At 34.5% G+C, this 22,456-nt stretch overlaps 1 protein-coding gene across 4 annotated transcripts in view; it reads left to right on the forward strand.

The window, feature by feature from the left end:
• Window positions 1-22,456, forward strand: part of LOC114326699 (protein Tob1) — a 356,611-nt gene that overhangs the window by 143,476 nt on the left and 190,679 nt on the right. Inside the window, exon 1 of one of the 4 annotated variants that reach the window (XM_050648291.1) lies at window positions 3,402-3,422. The exons of the other annotated variants lie outside the window; for them this stretch is intronic. The gene's annotated coding sequence lies outside the window, so the exon portion shown is untranslated. Of the gene's footprint in view, window positions 1-3,401; window positions 3,423-22,456 lie in introns of those variants that run through there. 4 annotated transcript variants of the gene reach the window in all.

The raw sequence follows: 22,456 nt of genomic DNA on the forward strand, positions 1-22,456 counted from the left end.
CTACAAAATAGGAGCATCAACGTGTTTGTTAAAGGAATGGTCTACAAAAGATCAAGACGTGTTAAAAAACCATCTAAAAACGTACAAACACAACAACAACGCACTTTAAACGCGACAATAAACATCCACGTGGACCTGTTGCCGCCTTTCACTAGTCACTGCCGATGAATCACAGCAATAAAAGTATGTTTACATGGTTCCATGCATGGTTTACATCCTCTAAAGTGAACAAAAGTAGAACTCGGTTCAACTTCGTTCAATATTCATTTTGGATGATCATTTTCGATGATTATTAGTTTACACGATTCATTTATTTTTCACTTTGGATGATTCATCCGGGATGATCATCCAAGGTGTACCGTGAAAACGCGCCTTTACCACCCGATTCACGAAGATCGAGGATGTGGCGAACACCTGGCGACGCATCTCGCTTGCAAACTGTTCAAGAAGTTGACATATATCAAGAAGGGACTTCGATGATTTGTGGTGGAGTTTTAATAGGTTTTCAAACTGATCTCGTCCATATTGAAGTATTTTAACAGCAAATAAATATAAGAGATCATATTCTTGAACCTACTGTTCGTCCATATGCTGCACAATTCGGAGAAAATTTTGTGCTGATGCACGACAATGCACGTCCGCATGTTGCAAGAATCTTGAGAAATTTTTTAGAGCAGAACAATATTCAGGTACTACCCTTGCCTGCTCCATCCCCTGACTTGAATTCCATCGAGCACATTTGGGATATGCATTCTAAAAGACGTGTACAACAGCAAGGATTAGTGTTCTAGGCAAGGGAACAGCTGCTAAACTTTATGCAAGAGCAATCGCATCAAATTGAGCAAGACTATATTGACAATTTGATAAGAGCCAGATCGATATCTAACTGTCATTAATAGTCCAGTCGGGTTAGACGAATAACAGGCCTAACCTTGCATTAGGAGCTGCCCCAAATTTTATTTTTCTAATCTTTAGGGAGGGTCAATATTAGTCCAAATTTAAAATCTCGACTGAATTCCACCGTTGCGTTAGCCGCCATCTTGATTTTAAACGAAAACCGTTTTTGCTCAATATCTCCGCCATTTTCAATTTTTTGGCAAAAAGTGTAAAAACTGATATTGTTGAAAATGCGATTTTCTCTAATTTCATTTATTACAATTTTTTCGTGCGGTCGATATTTTCCGAGTTGTGAGGGGAAAATAGTGAGAGTTGGAGCATAATTATTGAATTATCGCGTTTAATATTAGTTTTACAACAAATATGTGCCCATACAAAAATGAAGAGAATTAAATTCTACACAATTTTAGTCTCTTTCATTTTTTTGCTAAAATTAATATTTAAGGTAGTACGTATGCGGTAATGGCGCGAGCGTAAGACCGGATTGATTTTATAGCAATTGTTTTTGTTCAATATCTACGCCATTTTCAACTAAAATTGTTCAAAATATAATTTCCTACAATTTCTTTTTAACAATTTTTTTCATGCGGTTGATATTTTCCGAGTTACATGAGAAAATACTAATAGTAAAAAGTGGTGGGGGAGCATAATTATTGAATTGAATTTTGTTTCCGAGCTGCCCCAAATTTTATAATTCTATCCTTTAGAAGAGATCAACAGTAGTGTAAATTTAAAATCGCGACTGAATTCCGCGGTTGCATTAGCCGCCATATTTATTTTAAATGAGAACTGTTGTTCCTTAATATCTCAGCCATTTTCAACTTTTCGACATAAATGGTGGGAAAGAAAATTGTTGGAAATGCAATTTCCTACAATTTCTTTGGCACAATTTTTTTATACGATCAATATTCTCCGAGTTAAGGGGGAAAATAATGGAAGCGGAGGGGAAGCATAATTATTGAATTGTCTCATTTATTATTAACTTTACGACATAACTGTACATAAACAAAAATAAAGAGAATTATATTTTATACAATTTTTGAAACTTCCAATGAAACATCAACCAAACTAAATATATAAAAGACATAAAAAGACATTATAAACATTACGTTCACTTAATTTTATTAACTAGCAGGTTTTATTGGTTGAATTTGTCTGTCGATATTTTAAGTTTTAGGTCAGCTAATATATCGTGATGTTTCAACCATTTTTTTTTTAATTTTGGACCCTGTTGGGGGAATTTTCCCATTTCCCCCCCTTGTAGACCCGCCACTGGTTCTCTCGAAAAATTGTAGTAAATCGTAATTGCAACAATTTCAGTTCCTACACTTTTCGTCGAAAAGTTGAAAATGGCGGAGATATTGAACAAAAACAATTGCTACAAAATCAATCAGGTCTTACGCTCGCACTTTTACCACATACGTACTACCTTAAATATTGATTTTATCAAAAAAATGTATGGCACCAAAATTGTACAAAATTTAATTGTCTTCATTTTTGTGTAGGTATATATTTGTTGTAAAACTAATAATAAACGAGATAATTCAATAATTCCATAATTATGAAAATGGCGGAGATATTGAGCAAAAACGGTTCTCGCTTAAAATCAAGATGGCGGCTAACGCAACGGCGGAATTCAGTCGAGATTTTAAATTTTTACTAATATTGACCCTCCCTAAAGATTAGAAAAATAAAATTTGGGGCAGCTCCTAATGCAAGGTCAAATGCTATTCCGACTGGGCTATAATAATAGAGGTGATCATACACACTACTAACAAGAGCCTACGACTTAACCTAATTTTTAAATTTTAGTTGAGAATTTTTCTTTAATTATTTTTTTCAATTTTTTAAACCCTCTGTTATAAAACGACCGGTTGTTGTGTTATTCACAATTTATCGTTAAGTAGCATCCAGATTTGTTGAATTTCAATATTTTCCAAATAAATTGTCAAATTATCATTTAATTATTATTTGATTACTATGTCCCATATACCATTTTGATGTGTGTATATAATTAAACCAGATCATATTATGTTAAAAATGTAGAATATTAATTACAAAAATAATAAGGAGCAGTGAAAGAAAATATTTAACTAAATACTAAATACTTTTCCAAACAGTGACAATGATGACAATTTAAAACAATTTATTGTATCAAATACTCCACTATCGAAAACCATATTTCTTTACAGTGCTTTATAATAAAAACATAACATTACAGCAACATACACAAATATGTAACACAATTATTGAATCATCTCTCCACTTGTCATTGTATTGTGATATGTTTTATGACGAATGAATCACATTTCTAATATTTTATCAATAAAAGACTAATAGATTTCTATATCATGAGCATTATCAGCTATAATTCCAAAAAAACATCTGAATATGTTGTCATTTATGTATTTGCCTAGTAAAAAATGGTAAAACAGTAATATAGGTAGCTTAACTGAACAGTTTGATTGAAATGTTCGTTTTATTTGAAACATCCCAAAAATATAGAAATTATTGTTATTTACTAGGTAAACGGCTAGCAGCTTATTTATTTGTGAAATTAATTTCATTTTATAGTGATTTATTGTATTTTTAAATTCTAATATTTAATTGTGTTTTTTTTCTTGCAGGTAAGTACTTCACAATATGACACAAACGTAAGTTTTTTTTATAAAGATTTTTTAAATTAGTTGTAAGTAATAGTGGCAATATTTTTGAAAAACCCAGCGGCAGGTTAATTTTTTATTAAAGGGGGACACATTTTTCCGTTATTTTCGATTATTTTACTTCCACTCCTAAGCCAGGGTAAGAATTACCCCAATATTTTTTAATGGAAACGGGGGTCAAATAAGACATCGTTTCGAAGACCTTGTAATTGCCTGTACATTAGCCTTTGCATTTTTAAATTCTAAGAAATCTAGTAAGAAAATAAAATTACATTATAAGACCATCACCTAATAACTTTTTTTCTATAATTGACATGAAATGTCATAATTTGCCACCTCTTGTCAGTTGCTGAAACGTCACATTTTATCCCATGGGGTAAAATCTATTTCTATCCCGCTCGCGGACATCAAAAATTTATAAATTTTTATCATAGTGGTAGGGGAGCCCAAGCGGAGATTTTTGCAGTTACTCGAGCGCACTTTGGGAGAAACCGTGTGCCCTGTAAATATACCCCTACCATATATTGGCTCTTAATACAGGGGAGTTCATTAAAGGGTGTCTGAAAAAAAATTTATCCTTAAAAAAACTCAAAATTGTCAGATTAAGATAAGATAAGTTAAGTACATGCAAAAGAGTGTATATTTAAAAAATCTGACGATTTTAGCGGGGCATAAAGAAATGGGTGAGTCACAAAGTTTCAAAAAAAAGCGACTATTTCGCGAAGTGAACGTCAGATCGAAAAACTGAAAAATACTTGTTTGATATTGTTCAAAAATCTATCGAATGATACCAAATACGACCCCACGGATAGTGGTGGGGGATAAATCTAAAATTTTTAATAGGAATCCCGCGATATTTCGCGAAATGACCATCAGAACGAAAAACTGAAAAATACACGTATTCATTATTTTGAAAAATCTATCGAATGACACCAAACACGACCCCCCACGGAGGTGGGGTGGGGAATTACTTTAAAATCTTAAAGAGGAGCCCCATTTTTTATTGCAGATTTGGATTCCTTGCGTAAAAATAAGTAACTTTTATTCGAGACATTTTTTCGAATTATGGATAGGTGGCGCTATAATCGGAAAAACCGATTTTAGGAAATGGAAAATTAAATTAAAAATGAAAAATTACCACGAAAGTGGAAAACTTAACTTTTTTTGGCTTCAGAATCTAATCTTCACAACCCAATAGGCCCCTATAACGCTTTAATAACTGCAAATTTAGCATCCTTGTCTCCCCTACTATGATGATGATCATGTTGATCACTCCTATTTTTTATTAATTGAAGGAAAAACAATTTGTTTCGTGCTTGCCGGCCATGGAAAATTATTATCCTGTTCAATTTTGTTTTGTTAAACTTTGACCACACTTTGGCACAATTTTTTTTGTTACTTAGTTTACTAGTTACTTAGGCAACGTCCCCTACTTTCATAATTATTTCTTGATATTATATTTATTTTTATTTCTTACGGCAAAATTGTTGAAACTTCTGGTGTTTCTGGCGAGTTATAGAAAAAATATTGTATTATGTATATACGGGGCAAAATGCGGATTTTACCGCTCTCATTCATCGCGCCAATATCTCCTATTTTTGCCCCTTATATAATAACTATATTAATGAATATTAACCACAATTTAAAAATTGTATAAAAGTTTATTTTCACATTTCGACCTCCAGATCCAAAACTAGTTTTTTTAACAGCTTCTGGTCATTAGATCGAAAGGTCAAAATAAAGTATTTACATGTGCATAAGTAAGCAATATAAATCAGCTAAAAACTAAATTTAAAACGAACCTTATAATGATACTTTACTGATACTTTACCATAAAACAATTACCCCACTGGTTAAATACACATGCATGTAAAATTATATGAGCCTGATTGCTGATTGTTTGAAGTTGAAATATCTAAACATGTGTTTTAATCACGTGCTAAAAAACCTAGTACTAGAAAAGAAAAAGATCAATTAGAGGAGCCAAGACCCAGACAAGCAGCACGATTCTGAACAAAACAAAAAACAGTGCATAGATTTCGCTGATGACTTGGTGTTTCTGACACGTTCAAGAATATAACTTCGAAAAATGTTAAAAAAAAAATTAAGAAGGAGCTAGAAAATACCTGACTATACTATATATAAGAGACTATATAAGAAAAAAACGAGTATATGGAAATGAGAGGGAAAAATGCAGAAGAAAATAAATGGATCACTCTAAGGACGAATGACAGAATATAAATTTGAGAAAGTAACAGTATTTGGGTACCTTGGAGTAACAGTGACAAACAGAGAAGACGAAGAGAGAGAAATTTGAACAATGAATCAGAAAGAAGAAGAAAAAAAGTTAAAATAGAAGACGAAGAGAGAGAAATAGATAAGCGTTTGTTGAAAGGTATCAAAACAGTAGGATCATTAAACGTACTTTTGAATGCAAAAAACTTGGTGTTTTGGGAGAGGGAAATTTAAAGAAATTTTTGCTGATATAAAGGAGACTAACAGGGAATGGCGCTGAAGAACAAACCAGGAGCTAATGGAGATGTATGAGAAATCCAAAATAGCACAGAACATCAGGACGCACAGCGTTGGTTAGGACTTGTTTCATGAATGCCACAAGAAAAAAACGTCCTAAGAGTTTTGCAAGCCGGAGAACAAGGAAAGAAAAGAAGAGGGAGACCACGAAGGAAGTGGTTTGATGCCGTCTGGACTGACATAAGCCTTCTCTACTACTTTATTTACTAAATCTATTTACCAAAATAATTGCCAAACGTCTCAAACATAAATTTGACCTTTATCAACCAAGAGAACAGGTGGGTTTTAGGAAAAATTACGGGACAAATGATCATCTCCAAGCAATAGAAGTCCTGATAGAAAAGTCTGTGGAATACAACAGACCCCTATCATTGGTATTTGTTGATTTTTATAAGGCATTTGATTCGGTGGAATTAACATCAATAATAGCAGCTCGGGTGCAATGTAGAATGGATTATAGATACACGAGGCTAATAAAATACATATACAATGCCACCACAACTGTGAAACTTCACGACACGACAGGTAAAATTAAAGTGAACAGAGAAGTTCGACAGGGGACATCATATCGCCTAAACTTTTCACAGCTGTCCTTTAATACGCAATGAAATCATTGTCTTGGGATCATAGAGGCATTAATATTGATGGCGAAAGATAGACGTAACTTAGACGACACCATTCTGATCACGGATAATATCGGCAAGGCAACGCATATACTTGAAGAAATGGCACAAGCTGCATCAGCAGTAGATCTCCGAATAAATGTAATGTGAGCTCCACACTCATGCCGAAGTCGATCGAGGTTCAACAAGTACGAGAGTGTAGACGGCCACCTTGTGCAACTTTGCCTCACTTCGTTCTATTTCCATTCTCTGTCGGTCTGGCGCGTTTGAGTCAAAGGGATCTTTGTCGGTATCGCACTTCCTCGCGAAGTAGAACGAGTGTGTAGCGAGGTACTTCGGACTTCGGTCAACTTTGGCGAAGTAATTTCGCCGAGAATGTGGAGCCCGATTAATGTGAGCTCCACACTCTCGCCGAAGTCGATCGAGGTTCAACAAGTACGAGAGTGTAGACGGCCACCTTGTGCAACTTTGCCTCACTTCGTTCTACTTCCATTCTCTGTCGGTCTGGCGCGTCCGAGTCAAAGGGATCTTTGTCGGTATCGCACTTCCTCGCGAAGTAGAACGTGTGTAGAGAGGTACTTCGGACTTCGGTTAACTTTTAAGTTACGTTGTTAACGCACGTAACAGAAACACATGTGTATAAATATTTTGGACGTGAGATACAAATTGGAAAGAATACCAAACGCACGAGATACAGCGCAGAATAGGTTTGGGCTTAGCTGCGTTTGGTAAGCTACGGGAAATATGTAAAAATAATATATGCCCAGATGTCTGAAGAGAAAATCGTATGAACAGTGCGTATTGCCGGTGATAACATACGGAGCAGACCGAGCAGAGACCCTAACATTAACGAAAAGGTCAGCAGAAAATCTAAGAGCGACTAAGAGACTAATCTAAGTCAAGGAGAGAGAGAGAGATCTAATCTCAAGGAGAGAGAGAGATCTAATCACAAGAAGTGACAAAATATTAAATAATTACCATCAGACAAAGAACAAATATCAAATACATAATACAACATGATGAAAAAAAGACATGGAGATGGGCAGGTCATGTGGCAAGAACACCGAACGATAGGTGGACTAGAAGATTATTGGAATGGTGACCGCGGGCGGATAAACGAAGAAGAGGTTGACCACTAATGCGCTGAATTAACGATGTAAACAGAAATGCCGGGAACTGGATAATGGTAGCTCAAGACAGGGAGACATGGAGAAACTTAGAGGAGGCCTATGTTCAGCAGTGGACGATAACGGCTATATGGTGATGATGATATATAAGTAAGCAATAAAGATCAAATAAAAACACGGGGGTCTGGACAAATAATCCCGGACAAAAAATCCCCACAAATTTTCCCTGGACAAAAAATCCCCGGACAAATAATCCCCAGACAAAAAATCCCGGAAAAATAATCCCCACAAATTTTTTTTGGACAAAATATCCCCACAAAATATCCCGGACAAAAAATCCCCAAGAAATATTTGCTGCCTAATAGTTATCTAAAAGTTTTCCCGAAATTGTAACAAATTTCGAATTCCAATTCCATGCTGAAAACTTCAAATTTTACATGCCAAAGGAGTGTGAGTTGTTTCAAAAATCGTGGAAGATATGGCGAATGAGCTAAGGCCCCGTTTTCATGTCAGGCGCTTAACGCGTGTTTTGATAACGCGCGATTACAACTACATACATTTTACTGAAGACGGTTCACATGCTAACGCGCGTTTTAGGTCATTAAGACGCGCGTTGGCTTGTGAACGGTCTCAAGTAAAACGTATGTATGTAGTTGTAATCGCGCGTTAAGCGCCTGTCATGAAAACGGGGCCCTAGCTCATTCCCCATATTTTCCACGATTTTTGAAAAAACTTACTTTTTTGTCATGTATAAACAAATAAAGTTAACAAAAATATAACACAAATAAAGTTTTCAGCATGGAATTGGAATTCGAAATTGGTTAAAATTTCAGGAAAACTTTTAGAGTTTAGTAAAACGAGTAAAACTATTCGGCAGCAAATATTTCTTGGGGTTTTTTGTGGGGATATTTTGTCCAAAAAAATTTGTGGGGAATATTTGTCCGGCCGGGGATTATTTGTCCGGGGATTTTTTGTCCGGGAATTTTTTGTCCAGGGATAATTTGTGGGTATTTTTTGTCCGGGATTATTTTTGTCCGGGTATTATTTGTCCTAGCTTTAAAACACGAACCGTATAATGTTACTTTAGCATAAAGCAAATGCCCCACCGTGCAAATGCATGTGCATGTAAAACTATATATGATCCTGATTGTCATTGTTTGAAGTTCAAATATCTAAACGTGTGTTTTATTCACGTAACCTGATTAAAAACGTAAGTAAGTAATTGCCACACTTGCCGTATTTTTTGCCGAGGAATATGACGAGATTAAGTGACACGGTTGATTACAGTAATCGATACAGTAGATATCTGTTAATTCTGACCCAACATTAAAAGATAACATTTCTTCGGTTTGCGGTTACAAAAAGACGATTTTTTAATGGATTATTATAGGAGTAGTATAACTAATTATTAATACGATGTCTTAACTGTAGGTGTTGCCAAAATACTTCAAAATATCTGTTAATTATTAAAAATAAAGGAAATACACTGCTCAACGTTTTAAGTGGATGTTGTTATTCTTCTTAAAAAATGTTTCAAATTAACTGGTAATTTTAAAAAAATCTAATAGTCAATGCTTTTTACATGCTATTCTTTCTTCGTTTTTTCATCAGCATAAACAGCTATTCCATCCATCTTTGGATGTAAGGCTCCCTTGGGTGTCGCTTCATTTCTGTCCGTTGTTTTTTGTATCCATTCGTGACCAGCCATTCGTTTGATGTCATCAGTCATCAGTCCATCTAGTTTGAGGTATGTATATTTTCTACAGTTTCTGAATTTAATTATGTTCCTGATTCGGACTCATACTGGAAAGATGCATCACTATCTGCGCTCTCAAACGGAAGCTAGGACAAATAATCCCCGGACAAATAATCCCGGACAAAAAATCCCCACAAATTATCCCTGGACAAAGAATCCCCGGACAAAAAATCCCCGGGACAAATAATCCCCGGACAAAAAATCCCCACAAAAAATCCCGGACAAATAATCCCCACAAATTTTTTTGGACAAAATATCCCCACACCAATCCCGGACAAAAAATATCCAAGAAATATTTGCTGTCGAATAGTTCTCTAAAAGTTTTCCTGAAATTTTAACAAATTTCGAATACCAATTCCATGCTGAAAACTTTAAATTATGCATGACAAAAAAGTGTGAGTTTTTTAAAAAATCGTGGAAAATATGGGGAATGAGCTAAGACCCCGTTTTCATGACAGGCGCTTAACGCGTGGTTACAACTACATACATACATTTTACTTGAGACCATTCACATGCCAACACGCGTCTTAATGACCTAAAACGCGAGTTAGCATGTGAACGGTCTTCAGTAAAATGTATGTAATCGCGCGTTAAGCGCCTGTCATGAAAACGGGGCCTTAGCTCATTCCCCATATCTTCCACGATTTTTGAAAAAACTCACACTCTCTTGTCATGTAAAATTTGAAGTTTACAGCATGGACTTGAAATTCGAAATTTGTTAAAATTTCAGGAAAACTTTTAGAGAACTATTCGGCAGCAAATATTTCTTGGGAATTTTTTGTCCGGGATTTTTGTGGGGATATTTTGTCCAAAAAAATTTTGTGGGGATTTTTTGTCCGGGGATTTGTTGTCCGGGAATTTTTTGTCCAGGGATAATTTGTAGGGATTTTTTGTCCGGGATTATTTGTCCGGGGATTATTTGTCCGGTCCCCCTCAAACGGTTCCCAGTCATCTTGATCTGACATTTCTTCAAAATTGTATGGCACTTACAATATTTTACAATTCTGATGGTAAAGGCATAAAAACAACACTTTAACTTATTGTTATAACACACACAGTTGTCACAGACTGATATAAAATTTTTTGGTTATTTCGTGTCATGTGTTTCCTACTGCAATGGAACCAACGGCGTGGTCTATGGCTATGGCACCAACACTGTTTTTTAATTTTTTTTTTTTTTTCTTAAATAAACATTAATTTTGATGAAATAACCAAATTACAAGGCGTTATACAGGCTGTATCATTAAGAATGTCCAATCTCTGAGTTGTAGATTCTAGTAGACCTCAAAATATTAAGATTTAACCCAAATCACTTAAATAAAATATGGCTCCTTACCGAGTTACAGGGTATTATTTAAAAACTATTTTTACCTAGTACTTTAAAAGCTATTTGACTCCTTATCATACTTGGCAGAAAATGTGGCTACTATACACCCTATTAAGTTGTTATAAATAAACGTTTCTAGCTACTACCAGAGGCGTATTATAGGGGATAGTGAATGGTTGACCCTTCCTAAATTCTACGCCACTGGGGGAATTACTATATTATCGCAATTTTTCAATTCTCCAATACTTTCTCTGTAAATAGTAAACTCTTCATTGGTAACGCTAAAGTCATTATTTTTGGAGATATTTGAAGTTGAACATGAAACGGCACAGTTATTTTGATTAATTTATGATATGATTCATATGATTAAAGATGGAGTTACTACAAATAAAATGGTATCTTTGGATGGTGAAATGATTGTGAAAAGCAATAGTTTTAAGTACCTGGGATCGGTATTACAGAGTAATGGAGAAATAGATGCAGATGCATGCAATAGAATTAGGGCTGGATGGATGAAGTGGAAAGAAGCGAGTGGTGTGTTGTGTGACAGAAAAATTCCAATGAAGCTGAAGGGAAAATTCTATAAAACAGCCATAAGACCGGCTATGATGCACGGAACTGAATGTTGGGCAGTGAAAAAGAAAGAGGAACAACGAATGCATGTGGCGGAAATGAGAATGCTTAGATGGATGAGTGGAGTGACAAAGAAGGATAAAATTAGAAATGAGTATATTAGGGGAAGTCTAGGTGTGGCACCAATTGATGCCAAAATGAGAGAGCATAGGTTAAGATGGTTTGGTCATGTTCAACGTCGAGACGTTAACCACCCAATACGAAGAATAGCTGAAGTGCAGATTCCTGGTAGGAGTATGAGAGGAAGACCAAAGAAGACCTGGGCGGAGACGATAAGGCAGGACATGTTAGTAAAGGGGATTAACATTGATATTACCCAAGATAGAATTGTGTGGAGAAATGCAATTAGGGAAGCCGACCCCGCATAGGGATAAGGCAAAAAGAATGATGATGATGATTCATATGATTAATATTTAAAAACTATTTGTACCCAGTACTTTAAAACTATTTGACGTAGTCTTATCATACTTAGTAGAAAGTGTACTACATTACAGATACGTACGATAGGGGAAATTGACTGGTTGACCCTTCCCAAATTCTACGCCACTGACGGAATAGCTATTTTAGTGTAACTTTTAGATTTCCCAATACTTTTTATATAAATAATATACTCGTCATTCGTAACGATAAAATCATTAGTTTTCGAGATATTTGAAGTTAAAAATTAAGCGACACAATATTATATTAATCAAAATAACTGTGCCGTTTCATATTTAACTTCAAATATCTCGAAAACTAATGACTTTATCGTTATCAATCAAGAGTATACTATTTACATAGAAAATATTGTAGAATCGAAAAATTGTAATTCCCCCGGTGGCGTAGAATTTGGGAAGAGACAACCATTCACTATCCCCTGTCGTAAGCCTCTGGTAGTAGCTAGAAACGTTTATCTATCACAATTTAATGGGGTGTATAGTAGTCACACTTTCTGCCAAGTATGATAGGGATACGTCAAATAGTTTACTGGGTAAAAATAGTTTTTAAATCTTTAAATATAACACCCTGTAACTCGGTAAGGAGCCATATTTTATTTAAGTGATTTGGGTTAAATCTTATATTTTGAGGTCTAGAATCTACAACTCAGAGATTGGACTTTCTTAATGATACACCCTGTAAACAAAAAACTATAGTATAATAGCATTGGCCCGTAGAGACATATTTATATGAAAATAGGCAGTGAATCTGTTATACTCAGACATACAATCGGGGTTACAGTGGATTTCTGCCAGTAGGAGTAGTTATATGTATACAATTCGAAAAATATTCAAAAAATTTATAGATGTTACGGAAAACGAAGGAAAATGTGTTAAAAAGGTGAGACAGTCACAATTTCCTACGTTTCATAATAGTGAGAAATATGTAAATATAAAAGAAGGCGTGGCGGATGAGAACCACATAAAATAAACATCAACTTGTTATGTTATTTGATCTCAATTATTTTACTGCAGTGGACCACCTCCTATTTAATTAAAAAATCATAGCAACAATAATTAGCTTGTTAAAATGTATTTAATTATCAACAATGACCAACATAATGCTTTGCGGTGACCTTGTAACAGATGTACGGTAGCTGCTGGCTCTAATTTCATTAAGAGCCGCTAACTCGATTGCTATATCCGAAGATGTTTAGCACGTTAGTTTTTATAGTAAGTTTGACCTAGACATTGTAGTTTGCGGTTTGCACTAATATGAAACAAATACGTTAGATAAATAAACAAATATTGTGAAGAGATTGTGTTTTGTCTTGAGGCATTTTTTATATCGTCGGTATAATTTTATGTTTAAACATTATAACAATGCAAACCAAATTTTTAAGAGGACGAGAAAACATAAATGCTAGAAAAACTGAATAATTGGTTTAAAATTGTTCTTATTTGGTATATTTTTTTACAAATTTATTCAATGTTTTTAATGTTGAATTGAATTATAAATGCACAAGGAAAATAAATTCAGTAGCTGCCTGTATGCCATTAATCACAAAAAAGTACTAAAATCCTTTGTAAAAGGTATATTTTATTTTAAATCCCAGGAATCACAGACCATTTTCGAACTAAAAAGTTCATCATCAGTGGATCAGTGAATTATAAATGTTATAAAGCTAATGATTACGAGCTTTGCTTTTATGAGTTATGCTATTATTCCTGCATATAAGCAATTATATAGAGGAAGCATTACAGCATACAAGCATTGTTTATTGGCGGGTTTTGCCTCTATGGAATATTGTCATTGCATCTCTTACGCGGTCGGCCGATACATCCTCTACAGCTACAGCTTCGCTTCAAAAGTAAAACAGAAAAGGAAAACTTAAGGCTTTGTACATATGCGGGCGCTTTCGCCGCGTTTTACCTGATAAACCCTAACGCCGCGTTTCACGTTACCGACTAACAAATGGTATCGTACACATGCAAGCGCGAGTTAAACAGATAAACCGCGGCGTTAAGCGCCCGCATATGTACAAAGCATTAGGAGTGCGAGAAAGGAAAATACTAAGAGCAACATTAGAAACAATAAAAATAAATGAAAACAAATTTATATAAAGAACAAACCATGGGCTGATAAAATAAATCAAAGAATATAATATAGTTTGTAAAATAAAATTGTATCATAATTTTTATGGTAGGTATACAAAAGAAAATTCTTGAAATTAATAAAACATAACTTAACCCCTCCATATTGATAATAATAACCTCACAATATATTTTTTTTTTGAAAAGTGACCATCAAATCACGAGTTCAATTATATTATTATATACTAATTACCCTTATTATCTTAACAATGTCATAGTTTTGAGGACATTTCGTTTTCATTGAATCACTGAATTAAACAAAAGAAAGTTACGAACAGTTGGAATAATTTTATCGATAACGATTATTGAAACATAAAAACCCAACGGTATAAATCTAATTAAAAATTAGTCAAGTATAAAATTAAAATTAGGCAAATAAAAGTTGTTTTAAGTGTAATTGAACTTTTGTGCATTTTAAACAATCATAACTTATACAGAGTGAGTTTTATGTATGTAAACACTCAATTATCTCAAAAACGACTTGCACGATTTTTATAGATTTTGGTAGGTAAGGGTTTCTAATTCGGCCGATATTATGGTGCTAACTACATTGTTGTCAGATCTTCCGATTCTTTTGAAAACTAATGAACTTTCTTATTTCAAACAGAACACCCTGTATATTTTTTAGCTTTTGAAGTCCTCAAGAAATACTGATTATTTTTCATGTTATATACCCTATACATAAATGTCATAATTTCGGAGTTATTGCTCCATTTATTAAAAAAAAATTTTAAACAAATTATAAAAATCATTTTTTTCGGCTCGGGTAGACAATATTTCACGTTCTTTCGACTTTGGATCATTCTAAACAAAAAACGTCCTTTGTGATTTTTCTCTAAAGTTAATCGTTTTCGAGTAATAAACAATTTAAAACTGAAGAAATCGAATAACTACGATTTTCAAGGTTCAAAACACAAGTAAAAAATATAACTTTTGAAATTACGAAGTACCTAACTTCAAGCTCATCTCTTCTTCTAATAGCTTGCCATAAGATTTTTTGGCTCATTTTATTCTAAAATATTGCTTTTTAAATTTTCAATGGTCAATGAAGTGTATATATGAGAAAACGGGCCATCGGGCTGCATTAATAACTAAAAAACAGTGTTTTCAAATGAAACAAATTCAAATTACTTATCGGTATTCTTATAAAATAAGGCATGATCTTGAATTTGGGTACTTCGCAGTTTTAAAAATAATATTGTTTATTTGTGTTTTTTAACCTTGAAAAATTGTCATTTTTCGATTTTTTCCAGTTTTAAATTGTTTATAACTCGGAAACGATTAATTTTAGAGAAAAATACAAAAGATCGTTTTTGTTCCCAATGATCCAAACAACCTAAAATAATGTTTACCCTGGCCAAAGAAATTGATTTTAATAATTTATTTAATGTTTTTTTTTGTAAAATAAATGTAGCAATAACTCCGAAATTATGGCATTTAGGTATAGGGAATATAACATGAAAAATAATCAGTATTTCTTAAGGACTTCAAAACGTAAAAATTATACAGGGTATTTATTACATTTGAAATAAGAAAGTTCATTAGATTTACAGAAAAACGGAAAATCTGACAACAATGTAATTAGCACTATAATATCGGCTGCATTAGAAAACCCTTACCCACCAAAATCTATAAAAAGCGTGCAAGCCTTTTCTGAGATAATTGAGTGTTTCCATACATAAAACTCACTCTGTATAAAATTCAGCAGTTTCGCGGAGTAGAAAATTATAATTATCATCACACTGTTAGTCTATAAAAAAAAGTCAAATCAAAAAGTGGTGAATAGTAACTGTGAAACGAAAAAGGCGATAGATATACTACCCCAGCTAATTGAAATACCATTCGAAAGTGATATTTCAACCAACCAAGATAGCCATCGCTACACCCCTAGCTTAGCTCAGTCTCTCAAGGTGTGTGTTCGTCTTGTCCTAATCTTAGAAATGAACTATGAAAATTCGGAATTAAGCAAACAAAACAGTATTTTTAACTAATCATGTTGGACATCTGATGTCCTCTGAAAATCGTCCTCGTTGTGAACATTGTGATGAGCCATTAACAGTCCAGCACATATTACTGGAATGTGTCCAGTATAGAGTTCAAAGAGTCCACTACAACTTTCAAAACAATTTAAGTGACCTACTCGGTTCTACAAACATGTACAGTGCCTTAATTTGTTTCCTAAAAGATTGTCACCTTTACTATTTAGTGTAATTGTAATATTAAGTTGTAACTTGTACCAAAAAAAAAAATTAATTATTGTATGTAAATAATATTGTAAAATTTTGTACCAGTGTCAATGGCCATTAGTTGCCGAGACACTTTAATTTAAATAAAAAAAAATCTAATCATGTTTATTGTTCAATAAAGATATAATAAAAATGTGACTTATTAAGTGCATTAACAAATATATTCAAATTCTTGCCAAAAACTAATAATTTGTAGGTTATACTTATGGCTTTGGTATCTGGTTCGATGGTAACTTCTTGATGTCGAATGGTACTGCTGTAGACTTCTTATAGACCTGGGCAGATGTTCGGCCTCAGATCCCTGCAGCTGAAGATGTTGGGTGCTGTAGTCTAGATGTCATGGTCCCAATGCTGTCAGCCTTAGTGTCATCGCCGGCGATAGGCTTTTTTTGAAGCTCCCAGAGGGAGGACGGTGATCTTATTCCCAAAAACCCAAGAGAATAATAAGTCTGGAAATAGATAGCTAATATCAGCTCTGTAATTGCCTTTTATAAGATTACCACCACCATTTTGAGAATTGAAATGACAGCGTGAACTGTAGAAAGGTAGGCATGTTCCGTATTAAGACAGATATTTACAGAGTAAGAATATACGGGGTACGGTCAGTATGTTCATTTGATGATTTAAATGAAAAGAGATATAGTAAATAGAAGATAATAAGAGAGGATAATAAAAAAGGGCGCCAACGAGTTTTTAACGAAGAAAACAGGTAAAAGAAATAGAAGAAAATTATTAATGATATATTAAAGAAAATAAAGTAAAATAATTATTTAAAAATAAAATATCAAAGATGTGACGTTTGTAACGTTACAACTATTTTCTACATAAACACGTCTTCTTCTTTGTGTTAATTCAAAACCAAGCTGCTTCTTTGGTTTTTCTCTTTTTCACGTTTGTTTCTTTCATGATTATTGATTAATCTTTTTATTGCACTCTGTGTTCATTGTCCTAGGCATGTATGCATATCTGTGATTTGTAGAGATCTCTGTTTTTGATGTATTTTTCAAAGTTGCATCAATAATCGTGAAAGAAACAGACAAAAACAAAAATCAAAAAGTGATGGGTATGAATCACAATTTCACAAAGCCTCTCTCAAAAAAAGGTAGTCCCTTTTCTGGTCGAACCAGATAAAACAATGAAACTGGAGAGGTGATGACATAATAATTAGGGCGGCTTTTTTTGCCCGACGATGAAACCAAAGCTAACCAAAAAAGCTTACCGCTGATACGAGTAATCTCCACAAAACTATATTTAAGAGACTACTTACTTAACATCTGCCGCCATCACACACCAAAACTAATATGCCTCAAGTCTTGGCATCTGCGTATTATTCATACCCCCGAGCCAGACAACTTAGAACTAAATGTTAATATAAACACTTCGAGATACTTCACTACACAAATAGATACTTCGAGAAAAAGGTGCGTCTGTGTTTAGAAAATTACACACACATACACATACTCGTACAACCCCAGCCCCGGGGTACTATCTATCTGACCCCCAAGCTATACCATCACCTCTCCATCACGGAAAATAACGAATGGGGAGGCTTTTACTGAAGGTTATTTTGGATTCCCTAGGTCCTAGGTAATGGGTCCTCCTCTGTTTTACACCTTATATTAGGAGTGGGTAGAAGAAGAGAAGAAAGAAAGAAAAGAAAAACTAAATTTATGGTAATCGCGAAATCAAAGAACGTCAGAGCTAAGGTTGTAATAGTTGTAATAGACAGTGCTTGGATCACAGACGAAACTGATCAAACATAAGAGATTATAATGCAGAATAGAAATTGCCTAGATCAGTCTTTAATAGAATGCGCCAACTCTTTTGCAATCATGATATCAACATCTTCTTATTTGTATGTAGACATGACTCAGTCTGTTTTTCAGTGTGCCTTTAGTAAGTTGTCGTTCCATCTCTTTCGTGGTCTTCCCACTGATCGTCTTCCTATTGGGGAGCCGTCTCTCGCCGTCCTTGCTACTCTATTTGTTGTCATTCGGCTTATCTGGTCATTCCATTCTGCTCTTCTGTTTTTCACCCAGTTATTAATGTTGTCCACCTTGCATCTCCGTCGTATATCTGCACTTCTAGCATCCCACAGTGTCTTACCATCGATTTTTCGCAGTGTTTTCATCTCTGCTGTTTCCAGCATTCTTTTTGTCCTTTCTGTATCAGGTCGTGTTTCTGCCGCGTATGTCATTATATGCCGCGATAAAATCCCACATGGAAAACTAATCGATATCCTAAAAACATCAGGATTCGATGGTGAGGATATAAGACTCGTCTCAAACTTATATCTCCAACAAAAAGCAACAGTTCGATTCGAAAATGAACTGTCCGAAATCTTCACAGTCGAAAAAGGAGTTAGACAGGGTTGGATACTGTCACCAGCATTATTTTACATATACTCTGAAAACATCTTTAGAGAGGCCTTGGACGAATCAGAAGATGGTATTGCAGTAAATGGAAAACTTATAAATAATATATATGCAGACGATACAGTATTGCTGGCAGATAGTCGCCAGTGGCTCCAAAGGATCATGGATAATATTGTAGAAGCATGTAACAAATAAGGCCTAAAACTAAAGCCTACGCCAAAAGCTCTTTTAACAGGAAAATTCGGTGCAACTTGTCTTTAAATATCAATTTACGCATCTCTCAAGAGAAATCTCCGTATATTATACATAGATGATACAATAAAATCATTCCAAATGGCTGAACTTTCATCAAACGTTTCTCTTTAAGTTTCTCTCGAATAGCTCCAGTCGCAGCGCAGCGGTGCAAACAATTTTTATTTCTACTTTATATAGATAAAATCACTCCTTAACTTCGCCCTAGATTTAAAATTTTATCTCCATTCATCGTCATTTTCCGAATATGCCCTATGAGTTCGTGACAAATTAGAAAAAATTTTCTGGGTCAACGAGAAAATACACGAGCCGGGTAAAGTTTTAAAAAGGAACTCGAGTTTACACAGGGAAGTGACAATTTTCGCTATAAAACTGAATCTCTCGACCTAAAAATGTAAATTGGGAATTCTTAATAGTCTAAGCCATTAGAAACCCATTAGGACTCAGATGTAATGAAGTAGACGGCTAAAATAATGATGATAAAGATGTTTTCTGAAGTTTTGCAAGAACATAGAAAACTAATTGTATTTTTATTGAATATTTTGTTTTGAAAGTTGCGTACACTGCTTAAAAATTTGTGAACACAATTATACACTGCGTTTAGTTTTTCATTAGATATACGGACTTAAAATGTTAACACTGCCGGCTTCCCACATTCAATGAGCTATGCGATATTATTATAATTTATATACATATATGTATGTAAAAATTAAGAGTGTATTCGGCATAGAGTCATAGAGTATCAATTTCGTTGCCGGCTTTCCACAAAGGAAAAATATATACAGATGGGAACGTGGAATATCAGAGGGTTGTTTGAGAACGGAAACCTGTAACACTTGGCTGCAGAAGTAAATAAATTGAAATTTGATTACAGGAAACAAGCCTAACAGGAAACTGAGCAGCTAGGGCAAATTGGACTTAAATAGAAAAATATATTTTGTTTAATAGTGAGGGAACAAATTGAATGTAGAAAAGAGGCTTTCTAGTAAACAAACAATTAAAAGAGTTAATTGCTGTTAAGGCAATTTCAGAAAGATTATGTATTCTTAGAATAAGAGGTAAATTTCAAAAGATTTCACGTGTGAACACATGGTTATATATACACCTACGATAGGTAAATACAGTTTGCACCAGACCAGAGAACAAATAATATTATTCTGATTGTTAAGAGCACTTTCAACGCAAAGATATCCATAAAAGCACATGGAATTTTCCAAATGCACAATTAATCAGCCATATCGACCATGTACTTATGGCAAAGAATGAACAAAAGTATATTATTAACATCAGGATATATTATAGAGGACTGGACGCAAACTCTCACCACTTTATGGCAGGAGCGAGAATGAAACGGATCATACCAGTTCTGAAGAACTCAAACACCGAAAAATGAAGAATGAAGAGGGCTACAAGGTTAATGACAGAAAATGAAAAAGATATTACGAACAAGTCTTCGACGAAAAGATGAACAAAGAAGAAGAAAAGAATCCAGAACAAATGTGGGGAAGAGTTAAGAGAGATATGGTAAAATCAGCCAAAAACGAAGAAGTTAAAAAAATAAGAAAACTTGCTGAAAACGAGTACACTGAACTAAAAAAAATATTAAAAAAAGAAAAGAAGATATAACGAAAAACCCTTGGAAGATAATAAGGAAAATTACAAAAATAAAGATATAAGAAATCTGTATCGGGGGGGGGGGAATGAAAAGAAAGGATATTGCGTTAAACCTCTATTTATGAGAGACCAAAATGGAAAAAGTCTAGTGAATGAAAAGGACATTAAACAGATGGAAGGAATACTTATTTGGAACATTTGCTGAATTGACAAGAAAATTTGGAAGTAAACTTAGATAACGTGGAAGAATATCCAAGTACACACTCAAATTTAAATCATATTAGCGAGATGTCTCCCACTAGGAAGAAGTTAAACATGTATATGTAGAGAGCCTAAAAAATAACAAAAGTCCACGAAATGACCAAATTACACCTGAAGGCACGTATCCACTAGGTTGGTGCTCCGTGCTCCGGGTAACTGCTCCAATGGATACGGCATGCGCTCCTCTACATATAAACCGCCACCGATTGGATCACCGATGGTGAACGCTGAGCTGGAGCACCAACGTATCCACTATGTGGAGCAGTTACACAGAGCACCAACGTAATGGGTACGTGCTTTTAGATGTCCAAATATACGCAAAACAGATACATGCAGATGAATGGTCTGTGCTTAAAACTGGATATGGCACATATTTATTTCGTGTTAAAGAAAAGAGATATCGGACATTAATTAGAAAAAGCGGATACCGGAAACTATATACAAATAGAATTGGAATTAGTAATTCTTCGTTGGTAACTTTGTCCATCCAGTAAATCCTCAAAATGCCGCTATATCACCACATTTCAAATGCTTCGAGTATCTTCAGTGAAGCTTTAGTTAAGGTCCATGACTCCAATCCATAAAGAAGAGCCGAGAATACGAATTATGACTGCTATTTTTTTGTAGTTTTGACGAAAGCTGATTTTCTCTTCTCGATATTTCCCACTGTTCAATAATAAATAACCAAATAATAAAAGTTGGTAAGACATACAAAACCTAGTAATGGAGAAAAAGAAAGCGTACGCACGGTGGCTAAGTACTAAACATCAAGTAGACAAAGACAAATATTTGAAATTTTTAAACAAAATAAAGAACACAGAAAGAAATACTTACTTCTATTCAGTTAATATCAACAGAAAAATGGAAAGAATACTACGAGAGTTTGCTAACAGAAAGTAGAGCCGAATATACCACACAATCACCAACAGAAATATTCGTTGAAGACGAAGAGATACTAGTGGGAGTTGATATGGTGAAGGAAGCTGTAAATGAACTAAAAAATGGTAGAGCTCCAGGGCCAGAAAATATTCCTGCCGAATTAATAAAATGTGACACAGATAAACTCTTTCAAGCACTTATTTGGTGTATGAACTAATATATAAACGGTGTCACACCACCCAGTTTATGGAAAGTAGCTTATATTTCTTCCATTCATAAAAAAGAAAATAAGTTGTAGTGCTCAAATTACAGAGGAATATCGGTAACTAGTACACTAAGCCGGGTGTACGGGCGCATTCTTAGAAATCTCATTGAGATGGAGTACAGGGAACGAGAAGAAGAAGAACCGGCTGGTTTCCGCGCTGGAAGGACTTGCACAGATAATATCTTCTGACTAAAACAATTAATTGAAAAAAAATCAGCAACCAATCAAGAGACCCATCTCATGTTTGTTGACCTGCGTAAAGCATACGACAGCGTTCCTGTGACTAAATTGTGGAAATCACTACAAGAAACTAACATCAGCTACACTCTAGTCAAAGCCTTAAAACATTTATATGGAAATTCTACATCACAAGTAAAAATTGGCAACACACTATCTAAAAAGTTCATAGTTAACAAGGGTCTGCGCCAGGGCTGCT

This window comes from Diabrotica virgifera, chromosome 4 (genome assembly GCF_917563875.1).
Source record: "Diabrotica virgifera virgifera chromosome 4, PGI_DIABVI_V3a".
Lineage (NCBI taxonomy): Eukaryota > Metazoa > Arthropoda > Insecta > Coleoptera > Chrysomelidae > Diabrotica > Diabrotica virgifera.